General features: G+C 44.3%; 1 non-coding gene across 1 annotated transcript; it reads right to left on the bottom strand.

The window, feature by feature from the left end:
• Positions 1-9,350: 9,350 nt before the first annotated feature.
• Positions 9,351-9,456, bottom strand: LOC118483031. Its single transcript, XR_004869486.1, has one exon. It is a non-coding gene; the product is annotated as a small nucleolar RNA R71 (small nucleolar RNA).
• Between the last annotated feature and the right edge of the window lie 3,560 nt (positions 9,457-13,016).

Raw genomic sequence — 13,016 nt, 5'->3', positions numbered from 1 at the left:
ATGCTTCCGCTAAACAATGATAACTTACTTACGTTTTGGAACACCTTTCATATGGATTTGGTTTGGTTAATGGCAATTACTTCTTTTTATATATATATTGTTCTATATGATTGGTGGCTGGATCCTGGTCAGTCACGCTCCCAAGCGGTGATACTCCACAGGTGGATTTTGGGGGTGTGACAGATTGGTATCAGAGCCATTGGTTATAGAGAACTTGGTTTTAATATGGGAAAACGTTTTTATTAAAACCAGACTATAACCAGAACAGTGCTCTCAACGATCCACAACGACGCTTCGCTCCACGTGCAAGACTCGACATCCTAGGTAATAAGGTTTATGTTTATTGCCTACATGCTAGAATTGCATAGAACTTTGCTCGTAGTATGCTTACATTACTTTGCTCACTACTTGTTATTGCTTAAGAACACCTATGTGCTTACACTCTTCTGTCATCGCACTTGTGACAACTCGAACTTTAGACTTGCTTAGATGTAACGTTACGTGCTTATATGACACTTTGAGTTAACGAATGTTATGATGTTACGTACTATGTGAACTTGATTATATAATTATGTGAGTACGTGTGTTATTATGTGCATTGTGTGATATATGTTTGCATGTTAATCGAGCCAAACCCAAACCGCACATTATAACCGGTCACACAAGCCTTGTGGGCCACACCTTGTATACGGATCCATTAGGCAGCCGAGTGGGCTCGGCCCACTCCCCACTCGCAAACACAAAACCTTTTGGTAAGGGTTTTGATTCTCATTGTTGTTACAAATCACACACACACAAACCCTAGACACCTCTCTCTCGTTTTGCTTGGAACCCGACGGCGAACAACCATCACTCGGATCAAGGATCTCGGCTCACTTTCCCTTTTGTTTCAATCCGATCGGTTAGTGTTTGATTATTGGTTGTTGATGTTTTGATGCGTGTGCTTATAATAGTCATGCTTGATGATATAAGATACTTGATTAACATGAATGATTAAGCTATATGGTTACTTGACATGAAATCGGTTACATGTATGTTTGGCTATATGAAGATTAGTTCGGATAGGTTATGATTAAACCGGCTGTGATATTGTGATTTCGAAATTACATGGCATGTTACATGATAGTTAAATGATTCGGTCTAGGGTGGTAGGTTGATCCGATTGTTGTTCTTGATGATGTGTATGAACAGGTTGAATGTGTTATGAAAACTGATTAATTTTCTGTGTTTGATCTGAAATCCGAAACTGCCTAAGTGTTTGCTAGAATCACGGAATGATTATGGTAATCTGTTACAAAATTGATATCCGCACGGTTGCGAGTCGGTACCTCCAATTACGACTCGAAACCTCACACCGACACAGCAGCACGAGCCGCAATCATGGTTGCGAGTCAGGTTGCGACTCGTAACCAAACCATGACAAGCCGTGATCACCTGTTGCGACTCGTAACCAGCTGTTGCGACTCGTAACTCTCTGTTGCGACTCGAAATCGCCGGTTGCGACTCGAGACCACCTTTGCACGTACACTGTATTGGGCTTTCACTGGCACGGGCCCAATCGTTGGGCCAAATGATTGGATTTGTTGACTGTTTGTTATTGGACTAGTATGCGTTTACTATTTGGGCCGCTTGAGAATCTGGACTGTTTAGATTGGGCCGTTATATGAATTGGTTGAAGGTTAATTGGATTGTTTGACTTTCGGGCTAAGACATTGGATCGCACATGAATGTTAATGCTATGCTCTTACCTGTTTACATGCATACGTGATAGTAACGTGTTAGCTTACGTGATGCATACGTGTATAATTTGAAGTCAAAACCTGACTCGTATAATAACCATGATAGGACGTGGTTGACCATTTACTTGCTACCTGTACTCTTTGTGTATCTGCCGAGCAAACCAAGGTGAGTTCACACAGCCAAGGCATGGGATTCCCGGGTTGGGAATTGGGTTGGATATGTTGATATTGAAAGAGTTACTCGTACTTACGCATTCACTAGACTATAGACCATCGTCCTCAGGATAGTCAGGACACGTTACGTAAAGCCTACGTAACCCAGTATTTGCCATTTGTCTCCCGGGTCGGGAGGACACGTTACGTAAAGCCTACGTAACCCAATACCTTCTACTGTCTTCCGGGTCGGAAGGACACGCTGCGTAAAGCCTACGTAGCCCCCACGCGTACCACTGTCCTCGGGGAAGGGCACGTCACGTAAAGCCTACGTGACCCAGTACGTATTTCTGTTCTCGGTAAAGAAGAACACATGGTTGGAAGTTAGTCTAGTAAGTACCACTAATGAGAAGCCCTCATTAGTAAGGATAAACGTGGGAAGCCCCCACCGGTAATATAAACACAAGGTTTGGGAAGCCCCCACCTTTAGTACACACTAGTATGGGAAGCCCTCTCTAGTTATACTTATGCACTATGTTATGAACTTACTTTCTGTGAACTCGCTCAACTAGTTTATTGATTATTTGCTGCATGCCTTGCAGGACCTTAGGTATACTTGGAGCTTGCACCAGAGGAGAAGCGGGTCGTTGTGGACAAGAACACGTGAATGCTCATTAAACACTTTTACATTCACACATTGATACTTATGTTTTGGGTTTTACATTTAATGCTTCTGCTACATATACAACGTTTGGTTTTGAACATCAGTCGTACCTTTTATTATTATTAAATGCTATGTTTGATATAATTGATGGCTTGATCCTGGTCAGTCACGCTCCCAAGCGGTGGTACTCCGCGGGTGGATTTTGGGGGTGTGACAGATTGGTATCAGAGCCATTGGTTATAGAGAACTTGGTTTTGATATGGGAAAACGTTTTTTATTAAAACCAGACTATAACCAGAACAGTGCTCTCAGCGATCCACAACGACGCTTCGCTCCACGTGCAAGACTCGACGTCCTAGATAATAAGGTTTATGTTTATTGCCTGTTTGCTAGAACTGCTTAGAACTTTGCTCGCATTACGTTTAGATACACCTGATACTATAGCATGAGAATCCCTACGTGCTTACGCTTTTCTGTCATCGCCCTACTCGCGAACCACTCTCATTTACGTTACTTTTACTATGAAGATCATGTCTGGACGAATCAACATGACACAAGCCCAACTAGAGGCTCTCGTTCAAGCTCAAGTTGCTGCGGCAGTTGCAGCAGCTCAAGCAGGTAGTATATCCTGCAGTATAAGCACACACTAGGATCTTTAGATCCTACATTAACTCTCATATTTAACTCCGTCCTATTCGCACACCATAGGTCAACACGCGCAGCAGCCTGTCTGCACATTCAAGAACTTCATGGACTGTCGTCCAAATTCTTTCAGCGGCACAGAGTAGGCAGTGGGACTCCTCCATTGGTTTGAAAAGCTAGAATCAGTATTCGAAATGTGCGAGTGCCCTGAGGCTCGCAAGGTCAAGTTTGCCACCGACACCTTGGAAGGAATCGCGCTAACCTGGTGGAACGCGCAGGTGCAGATTCTTGGGTTGGCAGCTGCTAACGCCACCCCATGGAACGATTTCAAGGAACTCATCAAGCGTGAGTATTGCACACGTGAAGATATTCACAAGTTGGAAGACGAGCTGTATAACCTGAAAATGGTTGGATCAGAGATCGAAGCGTATACTAAACGGTCGAATGAGCTGGCCGTACTGTGCCCAACTATGGTAGACCCTCCATACAAGCGCATTGAGATGTATCTCAAGGGATTGGCGCCAGAGATCCAGAGCCACGTTACCTCGGCTAATCTTGACAACATCCAGGAAATCCAGCGTCTCGCTCATCGCATCACCGACCAGGCAGTGGATTAGAATAAACTGCCTAAGCGTGTCAGCGCTACTGCTACAGTCACTCCTTCAGCTACTCCTGCTACTACTAGCGACAGCAAAAGAAAATGGGATGGAGATTCTAGTAAAGGTTCAGCGACTGTTCAGCCACAAGCTCAGCAGCAGAAGATTGACCACTACCAGAGTCCCAGTCAGCAATCCTCTGGTGGTCACAGGCAGAGGAGATATCAGGGAAGTCAACCTAAGTGTTACAATTGCCACAGACATCACAATGGCCCGTGTAACAAGGGTCGTTGTCAAAGGTGTCTTAAGATGGGTCACGAGGCCAAAGACTGTAGGAGTCCACGGCCTGCGAATCAGAATCAGCAGCCTCAGCAACCAGCTCCACAAAACCAGCAGCAGCAACAGCAGCCACAGCGTGGAAACCGGGGATGTTTCCAGTGTGGGGCTGAAGGTCATTTCAAACGCGACTGCCCTCAGTTGAACCAGAATCGCAACAACAATAACCAGGGCAACGGGAACAACAACGGTGGGAACAACAACAATAATGGCAACGAGGCAAGGGGTAGAGCTTTTGTTTTGGGAAGAGGAGATGCAGTGAACGATCCCAATGTCGTTATGGGTAAGTTTCTCCTCGACAATATTTATGTTACTGTTTTGTTTGATTCGGGTGCGGATACAAGCTATATGTCTGTGAAAATGTGTCAACTGCTAAAACGTGCACCAACACTTTTACCCACCAAACATGTAGTAGAGTTAGCTAACGGTAAAAGTCTAGAAGCCACGCACGTAGTTCAGGGTTGTAATCTTATACTAGCTGGTCAAGCTTTCTCTGTCGACCTCATTCCCATAGTTTTGGGTAGCTTCGACGTCGTGATTGGGATGGATTGGTTATCCCAACACCAGGCAGAAATTTTATGCAGTGAGAAGATAATTCGTATCCCTCGTTCTGATCAAGAACCTCTAGAAGTTCAAGGTGACAAGAGTGGTGCAGTGGTCGGCATCATCTCTTTCTTGAAGGCTCAGAAATGCTTACGTAAGGGTCACACAGCCATTTTGGCTCTTGTTTCGGACGCATCGACGAAGGAAAAGAGACTGGAGGATATACCAGTTGTACGTGACTTTCCTCAGGTGTTTCCTGAAGATTTACCTGGATTACCTCCTCATCGTCAGGTCGAATTTCAGATCGAGCTCGCTCCAGGAGCAGCACCCATAGCTCGCGCACCATATCGTCTAGCTCCATCAGAATTGGAAGAACTGTCTAAACAGCTGCAAGAGCTCTTGGAAAAGGGCTTCATTCGTCCAAGCTCTTCGCCATGGGGAGCTCCAGTACTTTTCGTGAAAAAGAAGGACGGTACGTTCAGGATGTGTATCGACTACCGTGAACTTAACAAGGTAACGGTGAAGAACCGTTATCCTCTTCCGCGCATCGACGACTTATTCGACCAGTTGCAAGGGTCGTGTTATTATTCGAAGATAGACTTGAGGTCAGGTTACCATCAGCTGAGAGTCCGGGATGAGGACGTCTCCAAGACTGCCTTCAGAACTCGTTACGGCCACTACGAGTTTCTTGTCATGCCGTTCGGCTTAACGAACGCGCCTGCCGTATTTATGGACCTTATGAACAGGGTGTGCAAACCCTATCTTGACAAGTTCGTCATAGTATTCATCGACGACATTCTGATCTACTCCAAGAGTCAGGAGGAACACGAGCAGCATCTTCGTCTTATTTTGGAACTCCTTCGGAAGGAACAGCTGTACGCCAAGCTTTCTAAATGCGACTTCTGGCTTCATGAAGTCCACTTCTTTGGCCATGTAGTGAACAAGGATGGGATCCATGTCGATCCATCAAAGGTAGATTCAATCAGAAACTGGCCTGCACCGCGTACACCGACAGAAATACGCCAATTCTTGGGTTTGGCGGGTTATTACAGACGGTTTATTAAAGACTTTTCAAAGATTGCTCAGCCGCTTACGTTACTGACACAGAAGGGTGTTACCTATCGCTGGGGAGAGCCCCAGGAGACTGCTTTTCAGCACCTAAAGGATAGACTTTGCAGTGCACCTATCCTCTCATTGCCAGAGGGCACAGGTGACTTCGTGGTATATTGTGATGCATCCATTCGGGGACTTGGATGTGTATTAATGCAGCGCGACAAGGTTATCGCTTACGCCTCTCGTCAACTCAAGGTTCATGAACGGAACTATACGACGCACGATTTAGAGCTGGGAGCTGTTGTTTTCGCGCTTAAGATATGGCGACACTACCTGTACGGTACCAGGTGCACGATTTACACCGATCACAGGAGTCTCGAGCATATCCTTAAGCAGAAGGACTTGAACATGCGTCAACGAAGATGGGTTGAATTACTTAACGATTACGAATGCGCTATCAAGTACCATCCAGGCAAAGCCAATGTTGTGGCGGACGCCCTCAGTCGAAAGGACACTCTACCACGGCGCGTGCGAGCGCTACAGCTTACGATTCAGTCTAGCCTTCCTGCACAGATACGAAATGCTCAGATAGAAGCATTGAAGCCCGAAAACGTCAAGGCTGAAGCCTTACGCGGCTCACGACAACGATTAGAACAGAAGGCAGACGGCGCCTACTATGTAACGGGGCGTATTTGGGTTCCACTGTATGGTGGTCTACGCGAACTTGTGATGGATGAAGCTCACAAGTCTCGTTACTCGGTACATCCAGGGTCGGACAAAATGTACCACGACATCAGCACTACTTATTGGTGGCCTAGTATGAAGGCCCACATCGCTACGTACGTTGGAAAATGCTTGACCTGTGCGAGAGTCAAGGTCGAATATCAGAAACCAGCTGGCCTACTTCAGCAGCCTAAGATACCTCAATGGAAATGGGAAGAAATTTCCATGGACTTCGTTACAGGCCTACCTAGATCCCAGCGTGGGAATGATACCATATGGGTGATTGTGGATCGACTCACTAAGTCTGCACACTTCCTACCTATAAAGGAAACGGATAAGTTCTCCACTCTCGCAGACGTCTATTGACGGGTGGTCCTTTGGACAACCCTTAAGCATGTTAAAATATGAAATAATCCTCCAATTAGCCGTGTAATTATCTTGAATTAGATAACTACGATGCTTATGTTTCAGGTACGATTTAGGAGTGAAAAGATGGATCAAAAGCAGTTTTTGGAGGCTTTGGTGGAAAACGGGTCGAGAGGAGAACAAAAGACAAAGCAAAGGAGACAAGGTTGCTGAGTACCGTAAATTACGGTTCTGCCGTAATTTACGGTAGACATGGATTTGGTTGTTTTCTGCACCGTAACACAGGAGAGTTGGGCCGTAACAAAAAGTTGTCCACCGTAAATTACGGTGGAGCCGTAATTTACGGTGGAGCCTGTACGGAAAATATGTAACTGCCATGTTTTAATCGGTTTTTGGGGGTGTCTTTTGGTATTATCTCATCATTGACGGTTCTTGGACACTTTGGGGGCGAATTTGGAGTACTAGCTTGCTTTGTGAACATTTCCAATCATTCGGTTTGTGTTTTTAATTTGTATGAACATTAGATTGATGTTGATGATGATTCACCAAGCCATGTCCTGCTAAACTCTTCGGTGATCATCCTAGGTGAATGTTTCTAAGACTTTTGTGTGTTTAATTTCTGCATTTCTAGAATGATATCTTGCGTTGCTTGAATGTCATGGTGTATGTTTGATTGTTTGTAGTGTGTTAATCCATATTGCAATTTCTAGTCTTGATCGTACGTTCTTGGTGCCGTTGGCAACCGAGATATCACGGGAAGGGTTAGGGTTGGTTATTGGTTAATAGGTCATCGGGAAACAACCTCGCGTTATCTGACCCGAGTACTTTGTTCCCTTTTATCACTTCAATCACATATACACGAGTTATGTCTATGTAACTCTTTCTAGTGAAATTGCACACAACTGTTTAACGAAACTGAAACCTAGGGTGATCATTGTTCTCTCCTAATTGTTTAAAACCAACTTTGATTTGACTTAGTTCTTAATTTAGTTTTCTAAAACAACAATCCACAATCTTGAATTTTAATTTTCTGCAATTTAGTGTAATTTTAGTTTAAATACAAAGCTATACAATCAACACATTTTCCACATACTCCCTGAGTTCGATACCCTACTACCACTAACTACAGTTGTTTAGGGATTAAATTTGCGTGACCCACGACATCACGTCAAATTTTGGCGCCGTTGCCGGGGAGTAGTGCGCAACGTGTGTTAGTTTAATAGTTTTGTTTGTTATATTCGGGTTTACGCTGGTTGTGTTTAGTGTGCAGGTACTTCAGGTGTATGCATACTAGAGGCTCTCACAGGTCATCACCGCTATCGTTTGATCCGGAAATTGAAAGAACGCTACGACAAAACCGAGTTTTAGTGCGAGAAAACAAAATCATTGGTTCACCCACTTCACCCATTACACCGAGAAACATCATGGCTGATTCTCAGATTCCACTTACAACCAGTCAAACAACCTCATCCTTTATACCTACTTCCACCCAACCATCACCAAACACTACATTACCTAATACCACTGCTGGATTTACACCAACCAATTCCACTCAACCAATCACCACTCAAACTGAGCCTACCATCACTTACGATCCATCCACCACAATTCCACCATTATCTCACTTCTTTCCCCCAACTACGGGTCAATCATCATCCACCTTCACAATTGCACCCAATTCAACTATCGTGCATACTACTTCATCTTTTAGACCACAACAACAACAGTCGGGTTTTCAGTATTCGACCATCCCATTTGGGCAGACTTCGGGAATTCAAGGAGATGGTTATGATGAGGGATTTGAAGACTATGAGGGTTATGAAGATGATGGGTACGGTTATGGGGGTTATGGTGATCAAGGGGAGTTTGGGTATTTGCAAAGTCAATCTCAAGGAATGGCAAGTGTTGGTGGAATGCCACAACAACAAATTATACCACAACACATTCGGCCAAGACCACAAGGGCCAACAATTCAACAACCCATTCCATTGCAACAAGTCCGGCCACAACATGTACACCAACAGCAATTTCAAAGACCACCCCAGCGCCCACCGATGCGACCACAACAGTTTCAACAACCGAACGCACCACAAGGGCAAGTACCAAGGCCGAATGGTCCTATGATTCCGAGAGGTAGGTACGGTGTACCACGAAGACATCTTAGAGAAAATGTGAGGGGCATAGAAGCACATTTTCGGCCAGTAATCACACAAAACCCATCCCCGGTAGTTATTCCTCATAATGATGAAGGGCGGACATTCGAAGTGAGAACCAACTCGTTACAAAGTTTACCAAAGTACAAGGGGTTGGCAAATGAGGAGCCTTATTTTCATTTAGAGGCTTATGACTCTATATGCAACACTCTTGGGAGTCAAGGGTTTTCAGCTGACGATATCAAATTAGTGTTGTTCCAATTTTCGTTGGAAGATAAGGCTAAGAAATGGTTCTACACATTACCTTCGGCATCAATATATACATGGGGGGAGATGCAACAAACCTTTTTGGATGAATTCTACACCGCCCAAAAGACCAATGATGCGCGGAAGGGATTGAGAAGCTTTCAACAACAACACGGTGAGATGTTCCATGAGGCGTTTGAGCGTTTTAACATGATGATTAAAAACTGCCCTCATCATGGAATTGAGTTATGGGAGTTGATGAACGCCTTTCATGAGGGGTTGAGTGCCGAAGACGCACGTGATTTGATGACCATTACTGGTGGGACTTTTGGCACAAACTATGAGAATGAAGATTGGGAGTTTTTGGAAAGCATGGCAACTACATCAAAAAGGAAAGCCCAAGCTTCGAGAAGAGCCCGACCGACCACTAACCGACCACTAACCGACCACAAGTGCATGCCATAGATGACGGTAATGTTCAAACTACTAACCAAATTTATGATGTTTGTGCTTTGTGTAATGAGATAGGTCATGCGGCTGAAAATTGCCAAGGGTTGATGGAAGGGCAATATGAAGAAGTTCATGCTGTTCAAGGTCAAGGTCAAGGAGGGGGTGGTAGAAATTACAACAACATGAATTCTAACACTTACCACCCCGGGTTGAGGAACCACCCAAATTTTCGCTATGGGAATTCTTCAAATCAAGCTAACCCGAATTTCCAAGGAAACCAAGGATTTCAAAAACAATACCAAACGGGTCAAGAACAAGGGGGACTTTCGGGTGGAAACGAGGTGATGGAGATGCTAAAGAGCATGCAAATGGAGATGCAAAAACGGAACCAACTAGACGAAGTGCGAATGCAAAAAGACGAGGTTCGTGATAAAAGCATCCAGTCACTAACGACTCAAATGGGGCAATTAGCAACCGATGTGGCGGAACTAAAGAAAGGTAAGGGTCAACTTCCAAGCGACACTAAGGTAAACCCTTCACATGGTTCGTCACGAGGTAATGTTAATATTAACCATGTTAGTGTTCTAAGAAGTGGGAAAGAGTTTAAGGCCAATTTGTCACCCGAATTGGTCGAGGGGGTGGTTGAGGATATCACGGGAATGGAAAGTGATGATGAACTTTCACCGGTTAAACCAAAAGAACCAATTAATAAAAAACCGGGTTTGAGTGAAAGTGAAAAGAATGAAGAAGTTGAGGGTGAACCGAGTCAAGTTCCATTCCCATCGGCCCTACTTGACCCGGGAAAGAAAAATTTTATTGTGTCAAGAGGTCCTCAAAAAGAGGAAATGTGGGATATGTTCAAACAAGTTAAAATAAATCTCCCACTCCTTGATGCAATAAAACAAGTTCCTGCTTATGCAAAATTCTTAAAAGAATTATGTACTCAAAAGAGGCAAAACAAAAAGAAAGTGCCTAAGCGGGTGGATTTGACCGGGCAAGTGAGTGCGGTGTTGAATGGGGAGCTTCCTCCTAAGCTCCAAGATCCGGGCACGCCATTGATTAATGTACAAGTGGGTAATTTTCAAATGGCTAAGGCGTTGCTAGATCTCGGAGCCGGAGTTAGCATTTTACCGGGGGGCTTATACGACCAATATGACTTTGGTCCATTAGCAAGGGTGGAGACGACGGTTGTTTTGGCCGATTTGTCTCATAAGTTGCCACGGGGTATGGTTCAAAATGTTATTGTAAAAATTGATGAGTTTTATTACCCGGTGGACTTCTTAGTTTTGGATTACTCATCGGCGGACCCTAAACAACAACAAAACATAATTTTGGGTCGGCCATTTTTAAGCACCGCACATGCTATTATCGATTGTAGATTTGGTGCAGTTGATATGGCATTTGGAAATCGAAAAATGCGTTTGAATGTTTTTACTAACAATTCTAATGCTAACGGTGTTGATGAGTGTTTCATGGCAGACATAGTAGATGGATGCAACCCGCATGAGTATGAGGAGGATGGTTTGGATATTTGCCTGTGTGACTTTTCTGAACAGGTACATGCTTATGCACTACGGGTTGAAGAGGAAGCACAAGATGCTATGGCAATGAAAGAAGGTAGACCACCATGGACCCACCAATTCGAGGGTTTACCGGTGGAAATCGATTCGGGTACAAAACCATCGTTGGAGGAACCACCAAAGTTAGAGCTCAAGGACTTGCCTAGCCACTTGAAGTATGTATTTTTAGGGGATAATGACACTTTACCGGTCATTATTGCCTCTAATTTGGAGTTGGCACAAGAGCAAAAGCTGATGGAGGTGTTAAAAGCGAACAAGGGTGCTATTGGATGGACGATTGCCGATCTCAAAGGAATTAGTCCATCCATCGTCATGCACAAAATTATCACAACCGAGGATGCCAAACCGACACGAGAAGCTCAAAGGCGGTTGAACCCGAACCTAAGGGAGGTAGTAAAAAAGGAGGTAATTAAATGGTTGGATGCGGGAATCATCTATCCGATTTCGGATAGTGCTTGGGTGAGTCCCACCCAAGTTGTGCCTAAGAAGGCCGGCATTCAAGTAGTCAAGGATGAAAGTGGTGAACAAATTGCCACCCGACCGGTTACCGGATGGCGGGTGTGTATTGACTACCGAAAACTGAATGCCGCCACTTCTAAGGACCATTTTCCGCTACCTTTTATTGACCAAATTATTGAAAAATTGTCGGGTCAAAAATATTATTGCTTCTTAGATGGGTATTCGGGTTATAATCAAATTGCCATACACCCGGATGACCAACACAAGACCACCTTCACATGTCCATATGACACCTTTGCCTTTAGGCGAATGCCATTTGGTTTGTGTAATGCTCCGGCAACTTTTCAACGATGTATGATGAGTATTTTCTCGGACATGGTTGGAGAGTCGCTCGAAGTATTCATGGATGACTTCTCCATTTTTGGCACTACTTTTGATGCTTGTCTCAACGAATTGCAAAAGGTTTTGAAAAGGTGCGTTGAGAAAAATTTAGTGCTAAGTTGGGAGAAAAGCCATTTCATGGTGCAAGAGGGCATTGTGTTGGGACATGTGATTTCGGAAAGAGGGATGGAGGTGGATAAGGCAAAGATACGGGTAATTTCATCGTTGCCACCTCCTAAAAATGTTAAGGGTGTACGGTCATTCTTGGGACACGCGGGTTTTTATCGACGTTTCATTAAGGGTTTTAGTGTTATCACCAAACCCTTATGCAATTTGTTATTAAAAGATGTCCCGTTTGACTTTACTAATGAGTGCATGCAAGCTTTTACTTTTTTGAAGGAACATTTGGTCAAAGCGCCTATCTTGCAACCACCTGACTGGTCAAAGCCGTTCGAGATAATGTGTGATGCAAGCGATACCACTATTGGTGCAGTTTTGGGTCAACGGGTTGACAAGAAGCCGGTGGTTATTTACTATGCAAGCAAAACTTTATCCGAAGCGCAACTTAACTACACCACAACCGAGAAGGAGTTACTAGCGGTGGTGTACGCTTTGGATAAGTTTCGCTCGTATATTTGGGGAAGCAAGGTAGTGGTTTACTCGGATCATAGTGCGGTTCGGTACTTGATGGAGAAAAAGGATGCAAAGCCGCGGTTGATTCGATGGGTCTTATTGTTACAAGAGTTTGATCTTGAAATCCGAGACAAAAAGGGATGTGAGAATGTTGTTGCGGATCATTTGTCCCGAATCCCGTTGGAAGGTGTAGATGATGCAAGTGAAATCAATGAACGGTTCCCCGATGAACAATTGTTGGCCGTTTCTACTTATGTTGCCCCTTGGTATGCTCATTACGTTAACTATTTGGCCAAGGG

This window comes from Helianthus annuus, chromosome 1 (assembly GCF_002127325.2).
Source record: "Helianthus annuus cultivar XRQ/B chromosome 1, HanXRQr2.0-SUNRISE, whole genome shotgun sequence".
Classification (NCBI taxonomy): Eukaryota; Viridiplantae; Streptophyta; class Magnoliopsida; order Asterales; family Asteraceae; genus Helianthus; species Helianthus annuus.
This window is presented reverse-complemented; position numbering and strand designations above follow the sequence as displayed.